The sequence below is a fragment of the Accipiter gentilis genome, chromosome Z (assembly GCF_929443795.1).
Source record: "Accipiter gentilis chromosome Z, bAccGen1.1, whole genome shotgun sequence".
In the NCBI taxonomy this organism is placed as follows: domain Eukaryota; kingdom Metazoa; phylum Chordata; class Aves; order Accipitriformes; family Accipitridae; genus Astur; species Astur gentilis.
Genome location: NC_064919.1, coordinates 48,158,904 through 48,171,487, shown reverse-complemented (window position 1 = coordinate 48,171,487; position 12,584 = coordinate 48,158,904). Strand labels below are relative to the sequence as shown.

Below are 12,584 nucleotides of genomic sequence, written 5' to 3'. Positions count from 1 at the left end.
TGGGAGCCCCTGGCCAGCGCCTGGAGGTGCCACGGCCGCGTGTCTGCGCTCCGGTTCGGCACGTTTCGCGGTCGAGAAGCGTCTGCGAGGCGGGGTGGAAGGGGAGCGAGGGGCGGTGGATGTCAGCCGCGCTCGTGGAAAAAGCTAAGCCGTGAACTTCTCCGGGTGAAGAAGGCGTCGGTTTCCCACGGTGCGTTCCTTTGTGAGCGGCCCTCCGCTCTCCGCTCTTTGGGCTTGCCTAGTCCCCAGGAGACAAAACACCTGAAGGTCCGGTCAGCACTACTCGGGCCGGACCCGCTGGGGAGCGAGCGGAGCGGGACGTGAGCGGACAAAGGTTGGCGCGGTGCGTTGGCCGCTGTCGATGGGAGCAGGGTCAGTTTAAGGGACTGGCAGTGCGGACACCGCCGGTGAAACTTTCCCGTGACGGTTTTCTGTCCGTTTCCTTGTTTGTTGAAACCTAGTGGCACGCTTCGGAAGGTGTTGTTGGAAAACAGTCCTAGGAGATCATTATTAACTATTTGAAAAAATTACCTGGGATTACCGGCAGTGGAGGGCTCTTAATCTCGGCACGCAGATTACCACTACTACTGCATCTCCCACTGAAGCCGGTTTAGAGGCATCTGTAACTGGAAAACAAAATACCGTGAATCAACTTTTGGACCGAAAAAAAAAAGAGGTTACATTAAAAGCCGTCTTTGTTCTTGGAACTTCTTAATCGGATTATACAATGAAAATCTAAACAGTATAGTCAGGCCCCTTTAGGCTTCTGCACCTATAACACGTTTTACACAGAGCTGGATTCGTGACACTAATCATCTCAGTTCATCTTCCTACTTGATAGTTTGGCTTTGAAATTAACAGGCAGCGAGGTAAAACATGGCTACCCTAACAGTGTATTAGAAGGTAATGTTTGATACAACCGTTTGATTTTGTGCGGGTAGCTTTGAAATTAGGTCAGTCCTCACTAATGCGACACACTTGAACAGCAGCGTAGCGTATGATAGTGCACTTAGCAGACATATATTGCATGTAGAGTTATTATATGTGATGCACATGTGACCGTACTGTGTATCGTAACAGGTATTTGTCACATCCTGACAGGAGGGGGCTACCCTAGAAAAATGTTTCTGTCTCCACACCAGATGTATGGCTTCTGGGAGGTACATTGTGAGCAGCTCCAAAGAAGAAAAGAAAGATAAAACTTAGATTGCTGAAAAACCAAAATACAACTAAATACAGAACAAATCAGAAAGTGGTGTTGATTCTTTCGCAAAGGCTTCCCCACCACCACCCCAGAAGCACACATTAGAATATCTGTGTTCTACAAGCCGGATACATTTAGGAAAACATAATTTTCCTGAGGTGTGAGAACTCAGGTGGGGGGAATTTTAATATCATTCTCAGTATCGGGGCGGGGGGGGGGGGGGGGAAGTATGCAATTATTTCTTTTTTGGCAGGCAAATGTTGCCCCCTGTGTATGGCTTCTCTTCACTGCACATTTTAAGGGTGAACGTTGCGATTAATTATTAAAAAAGCTGACTAACAATGATTTTCTGAAGCTACAGCTATAACCTTTTAAGGCCAGATAGGAACCAAACCCTGCAGAGTTAACAAGAGCAGGGCAAATAACCAGAGATAAGCAACCTCTGCATGGAGGTGTGTGTGAGGTGTGGGACAGACCACAGCAAAGGACGTGAGACTCTGGCACCTTCCTGAGCTGATGAGCAGAGCTGGTTGATGGGAGAAGGAAATGCGTATATCAGCATCTTCAAGGCTCCCAATCAGCTTAAAATTTTCCTTCCAATTTATACTTATTATCTTTGTCTTTTATTTTTTAACATGTTCAAAGCAAGTGATTCACATAAGAGCAGGGTCCCGTTGTCCTAATTCCCCAAAAGGTAATATAGCCAACCTGGAGGAATTCTCCTGTCATGAAGGGCTATTAAGGAAAGAGTGTGATAACAGCAGCATTAAATTACCAGATGAGCAGTATAAATATTTTCCTGTTTTTCCTCAGGGAATTTGAAAATCTTTATGTATACAAATTCACACGTCAGAAGGGTGTCTGTGTTCTTTTATCTTTTGTGTCTTTCTCCAAAAAAGAAAGAAGAAATCCTTTTTTTTATTTTATTTTCTTTTTTTTTTTCTTCTTTTTTTTCCTAAATGAAGGGTGCTCCTGTAAATCCACAAACACTGGACAGGCAAGCGCAATAATCTAGGCTCATTTTTTTTAATTGCCCAGTTTCCAAATGGATTAAATGGTCTTAGGGGCTAATACAGTATTGTTTCTCAGGAGATATCCAGTAGACCCCTTTTTATACAGCCTTTCTGTGCAGAGAATGCGCTCAATACAGAATAAACTTTGCGACAGCTGATATGTAGTGGCACATTTTTATTATCTGCTTTATCTATGGTTGCCAAACTCTATTTCAATGTACACTGTAGCTTTATTAAGAGTAAGAGAATATAAAGTATCGCTGCGTCTTTGTCATTTCCATGTTTTATTTTAGTCTACCAGAACAAAACAACTAAATGACACTATTAAGTTCAAGGATACACCTTTGCCTGAACTTGTAAGAATGAGAGATAGCAGAGATTTCCTGTTTTACACATGAAAAAATCACTGTGGCATGACCTGGACCTTGGTAATAAACAGAATGAACTTTTTAATTAATTCCATACCTTCTCAATGAGAAGTTTAAAGTTCTTATCCCGTAGATATAATTTTAAGTGTAGCATCACTGCTCTCACACTGATGGATCTACATAAACATTGGGATCTACGACTAGGATGGAGACCTCTCACTTTGTATTACTCACTAACAAATCTACAGGATTCTCTTGAAATGACTGGTTATAAATAAATAACAAAAGGTGTTACTCTGCAGGCAGGCTATGCTCTTATTCCATTCTGTTGAAAAGGTGTGCAGCGGCCACTTGCCTGAACTGACATTTGATACGGCTTTGGCCACAGTGGTCTCATTTGATTTAAGTAAATTAGGATCATTTGCAGATACTGTGCAACTTTGCTCCCTCTGCTTTTCTTCCAGGCGCGTGCTCCTGTTCTAACTCACTTCACTAATACCCTCATGTTTAGGTATGGTTTTATAATCCTATTTTCTCAGTTTTTCATTTTCTAACAGGCACATAGAGTACTAGGAGCTGTATTTGAAGTACAGATTGAAACAAATTATTGGAGAACATTTTTATTACTTGTGTCATCAGCTCATCCTTCACTGCTCCCGTTTCCACCCCTAATAAATATTTCCTGTAGTATGTTCCATGCTGGTACTTTTTGTAGTTGTTTCAATATGCTTAAACACACGCTAACACACCGTCTAATGCCTTCCCATCTGAAGTAGGAGGATTAAGAAGTGCCTTGAGCACATGTGCAGAGGCGGTGGCTTTGTGCAGAATGGGGAACCGTCATTCTCCTGAGACAGTCAGGTTAGTTTCCAGAAGTGGGTTTCCAGCAGTGACTTGTCCAGCTTCTGTTTCTCTACCTGAGTTCTGAAGCTTGTTTCTTTGTATGTTTGGCCTAGGTCTTCATACCTTAATACTTTTTTATTTCTTTTAAGGAAGGGCTAATATTAGTGGCAAGAAGTCCCGATCCACTTGGTGCCATTGTGTATGTAAGAGCTATTGTTCCAGTCGCAGAAAGCTCCCTTAGACACATTTCTGTTTGTTTTGCGGTGGAAGAGAGTTTCTGAGTCTCCACATGTCAGAAGAAAAGATTGACTCCCAGGAAAGGAAGCCAAGTCCAAATGGCAGGATTTAGAGAAAACAGACATTTTAGAACAATGTTCTATAGTCTTAAAAAATTAATGAATGACATCATACTAAACACTTCACTCAGAGGACCCTGTGCCCTTGGAGTGACTGCAGATGTTGAACTTCTTCTTGGGACAGGTATGATACATGCCATGGGACCAAGGAATGAGCAATATACTAAAAAAACCAGCTGAACTGAGAGTAGACAGAGGACTGAAAAATAAAAGGTCTGTAATGTGCAATAAGCGTGACACCACAGATTTAGAGACATGCATATGGAGAAGTATTGTATTAAACATTTTGAAAACAACAAATTACCCAGTCTGTTTTTTCTTAATAAGACTACTAAAATTTTTTTGTAATGAATTTTAATTGCATGTCAGTAAGTAGACTTGGAAGGCAGAAACTTTGGAAGGGCCAGAGGAAGGGAAACAGTGTGAGTCAGAAGAAACACTGGAGAAAATGTTTTGGCTCATTTTTCCCAGCATACGGCTGAGTGAAAATGCCTGCTCAGCTCTACCAAAAAAATACACAGAACATTTACCTAACCTGGGCAACATCCTAATCTAGCTCCAGGAACTCCCACAAACTTAAAGAGATCAGACACTAAATTTCTTACCGAACAAGAAAGTAGATGTTATTTTTGTTAATTATTTTTATTTGATTGCCCTACCAAGAATGCAAAAGGTAACCCAAGAGAAAACTAAAAAGCTAAAAAAATGGTTCATTAGAATGAGACACAGTCTTTTAAGTGTGACAATATATACACATGAAATTCTGGCTGGGCTGAAATATGTGAAATAAAAGTGTGGACAATATTTCTCCTGCTACAGCAAGTCTGGTTATGTCCATAAAAAAGGTATCTACAGGAATAAAGACTGGGAAACATGTGGCAGGCTTCGTTAAGGCACGTGGTGAAATACCCCACTGTTCAACAGCTTAAATCAGCTAAAATCTCATTGCTATATGATTACCAAAGGCAACTTTATTTCAGGATACTTCTAAAAAATCTCATTTGGTAAACTAAATGAAAAATTTGCTTCTCCAGAATGGTGGAAGAATGAAATATGTTCTTTATAAAACAATAAATATTTATGCTTCTGAACCCTCTACTGTGAGAAAAAGTGACTGTAAGAGAGAAGAAAGCTATATATTTTGGAGCTGATTTTATTCCTCACGTGGATTTGAAAAAAAAGGTTATTGGACTGATAGAATAGTCCTATAACTCAGGGAAGATACTTCTGATAAATAATTTTTTAAATTACTTGTAAGTGGATTTGTGTGCCATAATCATGAGATAGTAATGTTAGATTGTGTTATGGTCTTCAGAGATGGAAGTGTAAGCTTTTAGTGCTATTTTGTTCACTATCAGTGAGAAAATCAGGAGAAATCTAGACACAAAGACAGTCAAAATGTGTAGAGTTTTTTCTCTTAGTGAGTCTTTTGATGTCCAGTTGGCAGTGGGGTCTCCTGGTTTTTCACTGTTTAATAGTTAAGAATTGATTCTGATTATTATTTTAGTTGATTTACCATATCTATCTTTCAAACTGCAATAAAATGGGAGGGCAGGTTTACTAAGTCTGGATTGAAAAACTGAGATACTTGGAACAAATCCTAATGCATACTGTTATCATTAGTGAGCTGGCACACTAAATGTTTCTGGAAGTAATATGCACATTACCAACAGTAAAATGAGGGTAGTAATTTACCTGTGCCTGCACTCAGCTGCTTACTGGCTTAAATTGTAAAAACGAATGAGCCACCACTATGCTTCCTTCATGAGGGTCTGATGCATTCTGGGAAATGATGACAGTTCAGCCCATAAGATAAGACTGCCTAGAACACAGGCATGTAGAAAATACCAGTCAATGTAACTATTTTCTTGTAAATAGGCTAATAGAGAAAGTAGTCACACCTGTTGGTATGGTGGGATGCTGTATTTGGTATGAACGACAGGTGAGTTTTAAGAGTGCATGTAAGTTCTGTTCAGAAAGAAATTATTTGATAAACAAACTTCTGTTTTCTTGCCAGAGAGGTTATAGTTGTATCTATTACAGTTGTAATAGATGTTGCATGGTTTTGATTCAAATTCACAGATTTTCTGGGTGCATTTAGCAGCCAGAAGCCATGTTACCAGCAAAGAGAAAGATTCTGCTTTCTGTTGCATGTTCTGCTCCTGTGCCATCAGTTTCATTATTTAGGGATGGCTAGAGCACTGCTGTGTCTTTGCAGTCTCCTCCTTTATCATCAAGAAAGTAATTTAACACCCCAAATCAGGGTAGCAACACGTGTTGCAATGTAGCTTCGCGGCACCTTTGCACAGGTACGCTTGCATTACTGCTGCTTGCTCACCTGTTAGCTGTGCCTCTAGTACCTTACATTTTATAACAAAGTAATGGCAGCGTGGTGAAGGCATTTTGCAGCTGGGGTTGAAGAACTGCTAATATGCCTTTTGGGAGTTGCAAATTCCCAAAAGCTGCTTATTTCTTGAAGTCATGCTTCTCACCAATGGTGAGATGAGCTTATCCTTCTCACATGGCAACTGGGCGTGTTCACGTGTAAGGAGTTTCTGACAGATTATGTCAGTTCATTTCTTCTGAAAGTGAAGGAAATGGGGAAGCTAATAATGTTTTTTTTCTTTTTTATATACAGAAGCACTCATTTTGTGGGGTTAATTCTTTGGTGCAGTGTACATTTTTAATGGGATCTAAGGTGAATCAGAGCTTGTTAGCAGTTTGCCTTATTGACTGAATCTTTTCCATTAATATGACTCAGGTTGGTGACCACTGACTTGGAAGTGGTGTAGCAGCAGATCAGTCTCCACACCAAGAAATATTATCCCAATTAAGAAAAAGAAAGGGAGAGATCAAAACAAAAAGCCTAGCAGTGTAAGTCATGTTTCCATGTGATAGCCTACATGTAAAAGAGATTAGGCACATCAGTGCCATTTTGAAGGAGGAGGCTGTAGGCTACTAATTTCATGTAGAGGGGAAAATGGTTTTGACTTTCAGGTTGGGAAAGGCTGTGTGAATGCAAAGTTCCTTCTTTTAAACCAGGGAATTTTAGGAAAAAAATGGCTTTTCTTTCTAGGTATGTCACCACCATGTGAGTGCTTTTCAAAAAGAAGTGATAGAAAAAGTAATATTAAATTTTCAGTCTTGATGCAGCAGCTAAGGTACAAAAATACCTGGTTGTTTTAAAGTAAGGATCCTGCAATGGCTACAGGCTTTTATCCTCTTGCACGTCAATATTATTTTACAGTGTTTTTCCTAAATCCAGCTGTTTCATTAGTGTCTTTACCTTCGTCTTAGAAAATAAAGTGGGGGTTTGCCGCCTTCTATGCCACCTGGCCAGCGGGCTACAGTGATGAAGGTGGGGTATCAGAGAAGTCACATTTGTGACATTTGTTTGCCCACATTTCCTGCACACAGAAGGACTTGCCTCATAAATGATCTCTGCTTCCTATAAGGCTCAGTCTTTTCAGATTTGAATACTTACAGGAGGTGGCAAGTGGCTTCAAGTCCCACTTTGCAAGAATTGATCATATATGAAACACCTATCAGAAAGTAAATGCAAGTTTCCTAATTTGTGACTGCACGAGAGATGCTTTATGCTCTTGTTTCCAGACAAATTTTATTTTTTTTTTTTTTTTAAAAAAGGCATTTTTTATGTATATTAACAGACTAGAAAAACATTAAGGCTGGTTCTGAAGAGACAGTTGTTTTAAAAATAATTGTAAAATGTTACTAAGTAGAGAAGTCATCCAAGCAAGAGGCTATAAATACAATGATTCTTAATGTGTTAGTGGAATCCTGTATTAACAGCATAAAATTTTAATGTTGTTCTGCAATACTGTTCCTTATGTTTGAAAGGGTGCTATGTGAAAAATTCAGAACACAAGACCATAAAGTGAAGCTGAGTGGTTTTATTCCACCTGAATTGCTAACAAGACTATGCTACAGTGTAAAAAGGAATGCCCTTGGGGCTCTCTGGAAATTTTTTGTCAAAGCCAGTAATAAAGCATGAAATAAAATCACTTCATCGAAAATATCTTTCATCCCCCAAATAATATGATGACATGAAACAGTCTGACAAAGCGCTTTTAGCAGTGTCAAGGAAGATACTGGAGAAAATGTTAGGATTCTTATAATGTAATTAAAACGATCATCAGGCTGATTTTACATTAGTGAGAAGGTGATTGAGTGAACATTGTCTTGAACATTTGTCTTTCAGTTGCCTTTTTCTTCACCTGTTGTTAGGAGATGCAGAGGGCAGATGTAGTAACTTACTGAGCCATCATAATTAAGAATTTAAGGAGGATGCATCACATTATTTTGTTACGGACAGATGCCATTTTTTGAACTTTGTGGTTTATTGAATCAGCATGGCGTGTTGCTGCCGGGTATGTTGTAATGCAGTATCACACCTCGGTTTCCCAGTGTTTTGGCTCGATGTGCATCTTTGCATACAGCTAGAAAGAGAGACCAAAACTACAACTGGGTAAACTAATTACAGGATACCTTGAAGACTTCCCAGACTGACTTTTCTATGATTGTATGTTGAATTTTCTAAGTTTTCTGAATTGCAGAAGGCATTTGCCAAAGACATTCTTGTTCAACTTTTGGGTTCAGGACAAATTACTAGGTGGTGTCTTATGCAGGAGGCTATATTTGATGAACAGTGTTTCTGGCTGCAAATTCTGTGTTATCACATTAAAACTGTGAAGATCTGCACAACATAGCCATAATACTACTGCTTTTCTGGTTTTTTTCCTACATTTCTGCACACCTCCCAGCTGGCCCTTTTCCTAAGCTGCATCACTCAAAGCGGTTTTCTCACATTTAGCTGTTTAGCCTGTACTCACAGAAGCAATAGTGGTGCCAGGTTACGATGGCAATAATGATAACAAATAATTTGCTACATGCAATCCAATGACTGAGCCATCCAAGGAAGGGATCAACTCCCTGTGCCTGAAGGACAGGTAGATCAGGCATTAAGATTGCTCAAAATGCTCATTAAGAAGAGCGCAACAGTAGGTAAAGGTAACCCTTTGGTTTTGGATGTGATGGCTGTAATTTTTGTATTGTCTTTGATATATCTGGTTGCAAAGTAATACTGCTTGGAAGCAAAATACTTTTTAAAATTATTGAGTTCAAATCCAACTCTGTCTTAAAAAAGAAGATACTGATTTTTTAGAGGTCCTACACTTACCTTCTCCTGTGAGAACAGGGTAAATTGGGATACATTGTGAAAAGAGACCCCCCCCAAGAGTTGTTTATCCTGTCACTAGCAGGACTACTTCAACATGCATAATTTCTTACAGGTGTTTGTCTAAGTTCCTAAAGCCATAACCCTCATAGGCAGTCTTTTACAGTGACCCTATCTGTGCCATTGGAAATATCTTTCTGTGGTGTCTGCCTGGGTCTTTCCTGCTGCACTTGAAGTCTATGATTTCTTGTTTTGCCCACTATGAGCAGAAGGGACAGATGTGCTTAAAAATTCTTGTGTTGTGTTTGGAAATTGGCAAGTTTAATAGATCCGGTCATGACATATGGCTCTTTGTCATCTTCCAACATAGATTATTAGATTATCTATTCCACTGTTTCCTCCACAGAAGTTAGACTGAGATTCCCTTGCTGCTTGCTTTTTTCTTTCCTTCTCTAGCCTTCAGGTGTCTTACTGGAAAGGCCAGCAGGGACATGAGGGACTTCTACGCAATCTTCCGTGCTAATCCTAGCTCTATAAACTGGGGAAGGGTTGATAAGGAAACAGAAGGTATCGCAACCCTCCTTCATTTCTGTCTCCTGAAGAGACTAAATAACATTTCTCTTAAATTGCCTACAAAGTCTTTCTGATTTAACTGACTTTACAAGAACGTGAGGTGACTAACAACTATTAGTCTTCAGGGAGAGCTTTGGGGGGGGCACAGTCACTTTCTATTTGCATGGTAAAAATATTCTTTCTATTTTTTTTGCATAGTAATAAAAACAGTGCTTTTTTAATGGTCATATTAGCAAAGAAATTTCAAAACTTAATGTGAGGGACAGTCAGCACCACAGTACTTACTAAGACACTGATCTTCAAGCATATATGCTACCTTTATTACATACAAATGAGGAAATTCAATGTTTCTGTGCATTTCTCTGGAATAAAAAGGTGATTTTGATCCTTGTAACACAAATTTAGGGTGGGGGAGGGGGAACAAGAAAGGTTTTCAGAGATATCCTAGTGGGAAATTAAATGTGATCAGGTTATTTTATCTTGATATATGTGATTATTTAAGAATAATTTAAAGATAAAGACCTGATCTATCAAGCCAGAAATATCCTGTGCAGTTTCTTATTAATGGTAACCGTGGGAGCTTTAGCTTATTCACAATGGGAATAGTAAATTTTTCAGAGGATTGCCTCCCCTTAGAAGCTTCAGACTGCTGTTACTAACATTCATTACTAACATCCAAGGATGAGTTTTTTTCTTTTGGTTACTTTTATTTCTTAAGTAGTGCAAATTTCCAGTTTTATTTAATGTTCAAAAATTCTCCAGTGTTACTAAAATGTCCCATGATGAAATGGATGTCTGTGGAGTTAGAACAAATGAGAAGAACTACTTGTTCACCCAATATTGCAGTCTTCCAGGGATGTGACTACAATAGGAGGTCTTTAATTACTGAAACTGAGAAAACTGTTTGCATCGAATTATCTGACAAACGTAGCATCTCAGTGCCATGAAATATGTTAGCACAGATAGTTTTCATTAATTTATTTAGGTCTCATGTGAAATCCAATTGAATCAATGGACAAACTTGCACCGATTTTTAGGGGGGGGCGTGACCCTTATTTGCCAGATCACAGAGCTTGAAGCTTTAAGCAGAAACACTGCAATAGTCCAGGATATGTATAATGTACATTATGTTATTTTGATTCAAGACTGGGCACATGTTCAGGTATCTCTGCTGCAAATAGTTGTGTGCAACTGATGCTGGAAATTTTTTTCCATATCAAATCCCAAGTCTAACCTCCCCTTAAAGTAAATGAGGAGGGCAAAAAGCTGATGTAAACTACTTAATATGATTAAATAAATATGAGTAGCTGCAGAGGAGTGTGTGGAACATTTATTAATCAAATTGATTAGAAAAACCTGCTTTTTAATTTTCTTCGAGCAATGAGGATATGCTCACTATCCATGGCAGTTCTAGCCCTTGTTTGCATTGATGCAATCACAAAATGATATTTTATTACACTTAAACCACATTAATGGTGGAGTATTTTCTCCTAGTGCTTTAGAATCGCATAGTGAAGTATTCTACTTTAGCTCATCTTGTGGAATATGCTTTATCTGAGTACCAGTGTGATCACTCAACATGACATTGCTTCAAGCCTTGATAACTGGATTCTTTGTGATAGTCATCCCAACCCTAATTCTACTCTTACCACTTGTTAGTAAATGCTCATTTTGAAAGGCAGAGGTCATTTCATGTCAGAAACCATTTCTCCCCAGTGGTAGTTTAAGCTTGGCTCATGTGGCAGTTGGACCCCAGTTCTGGGACACACTCTCTTCCTTGGCCTTAACCAAAGCAAGGTTAATACTGCAACACCATCTGAACTAAGCTGGTATGTGTCTTTTCTCCCGTATAATTTCTTCCGCATGTCAAAAGGCCATTGCATGCACTGGATGTGTATGTATAGTCTAGAAAAAGGTCTCTTGCAGATAAAAAATCCGAGTTTGGAAGCATCTATTATGTATCATAAAGAGCAAAACTAGCATTAACATCCTCAAAGTTGCTTTTTATGCCTTATTTTTGTGTACTCAGAATTAATATCCCTTGACTCTAGACTGATTTTTCAGAAACCACTGAGGGAATGTTCTCTGGAAATAACTGTCCCAATACAACCAGAACAACCCATTACCTTGTTTCCTGAAGCTGGAGAACTCAAAATTGCTAAGATGAAGGACTTACAATGTGTCTGTATCAAAACTGCTCCACTACAATTTTAGCTTTTTCTGTATTTCCTGTTCTGTGCTTCTGTGATGCAATAGGCTGTGACTGAATTTCATGTTGAGGTCTTCCTCAGATACTCAAATTAGCTGTCATTAAAATGCTTGCTTCCTGCTGTGGGTGCTTTCAACTTTTCACTGAAGGCCATAGGCAGCATAACATAATGCACTTGTTTCAGTGCAAAAAAAGAAAGACTCAGTAAGGAATGAGCTACCCATAATTAATTCAGGTAGTTGATATGTGATCTGAATACTCTGTGAATACATAAATGCTAAAACACATCATGCTTAAAGCAGCAATTATTATTACATCCCACTTGTTTGGATTACGCACATATTAGTAGATCTCTGCTCATACTAGATTTTTTTCAAATTCCATTCATAAAAATGGTTTGTTTAAAAATGAAAATTTGAAGTAAGATAGCAACAGAAATGATTCATCCCCTCTATTTGTGAGACCACATCTGAGTGTTGTGACCAGTTCTGGGCTCCACAGAACAAGCATATGGACATGTTGGAGTGAGTGTGGTGGACGCCACTAAACTGGTCAGGGAGTTTTGCACATGAGATGCAAGAGAGAGCTGGGTTTGTTCAACCACAGGAAGGGAAGGTGGAGGAAAAATCCTGCTTCTGACTTTCTATACCTAAAAGCAGGGTACAGAGGAGATGAAGCCAGAGGTTTTTCAGAGATGCAGAGTGTCAGGACAAGGGTCATGGAAACAAGTCACCATAAGGGTGCTTAAGCACTGAAAGAGGTTGTCTGGAGAGGCTGTAGAGTTTCTGTCCTTGGAGATGCTTGAAATTGAGCTGTATGGGGCC

At 39.2% G+C, this 12,584-nt stretch overlaps 1 protein-coding gene across 9 annotated transcripts in view; it reads left to right on the top strand.

The window, feature by feature from the left end:
• TRPM3 (transient receptor potential cation channel subfamily M member 3) overlaps positions 1-12,584 on the top strand; it is a 471,646-nt gene that overhangs the window by 187,754 nt on the left and 271,308 nt on the right. The gene's annotated exons all lie outside the window — the stretch shown is intronic.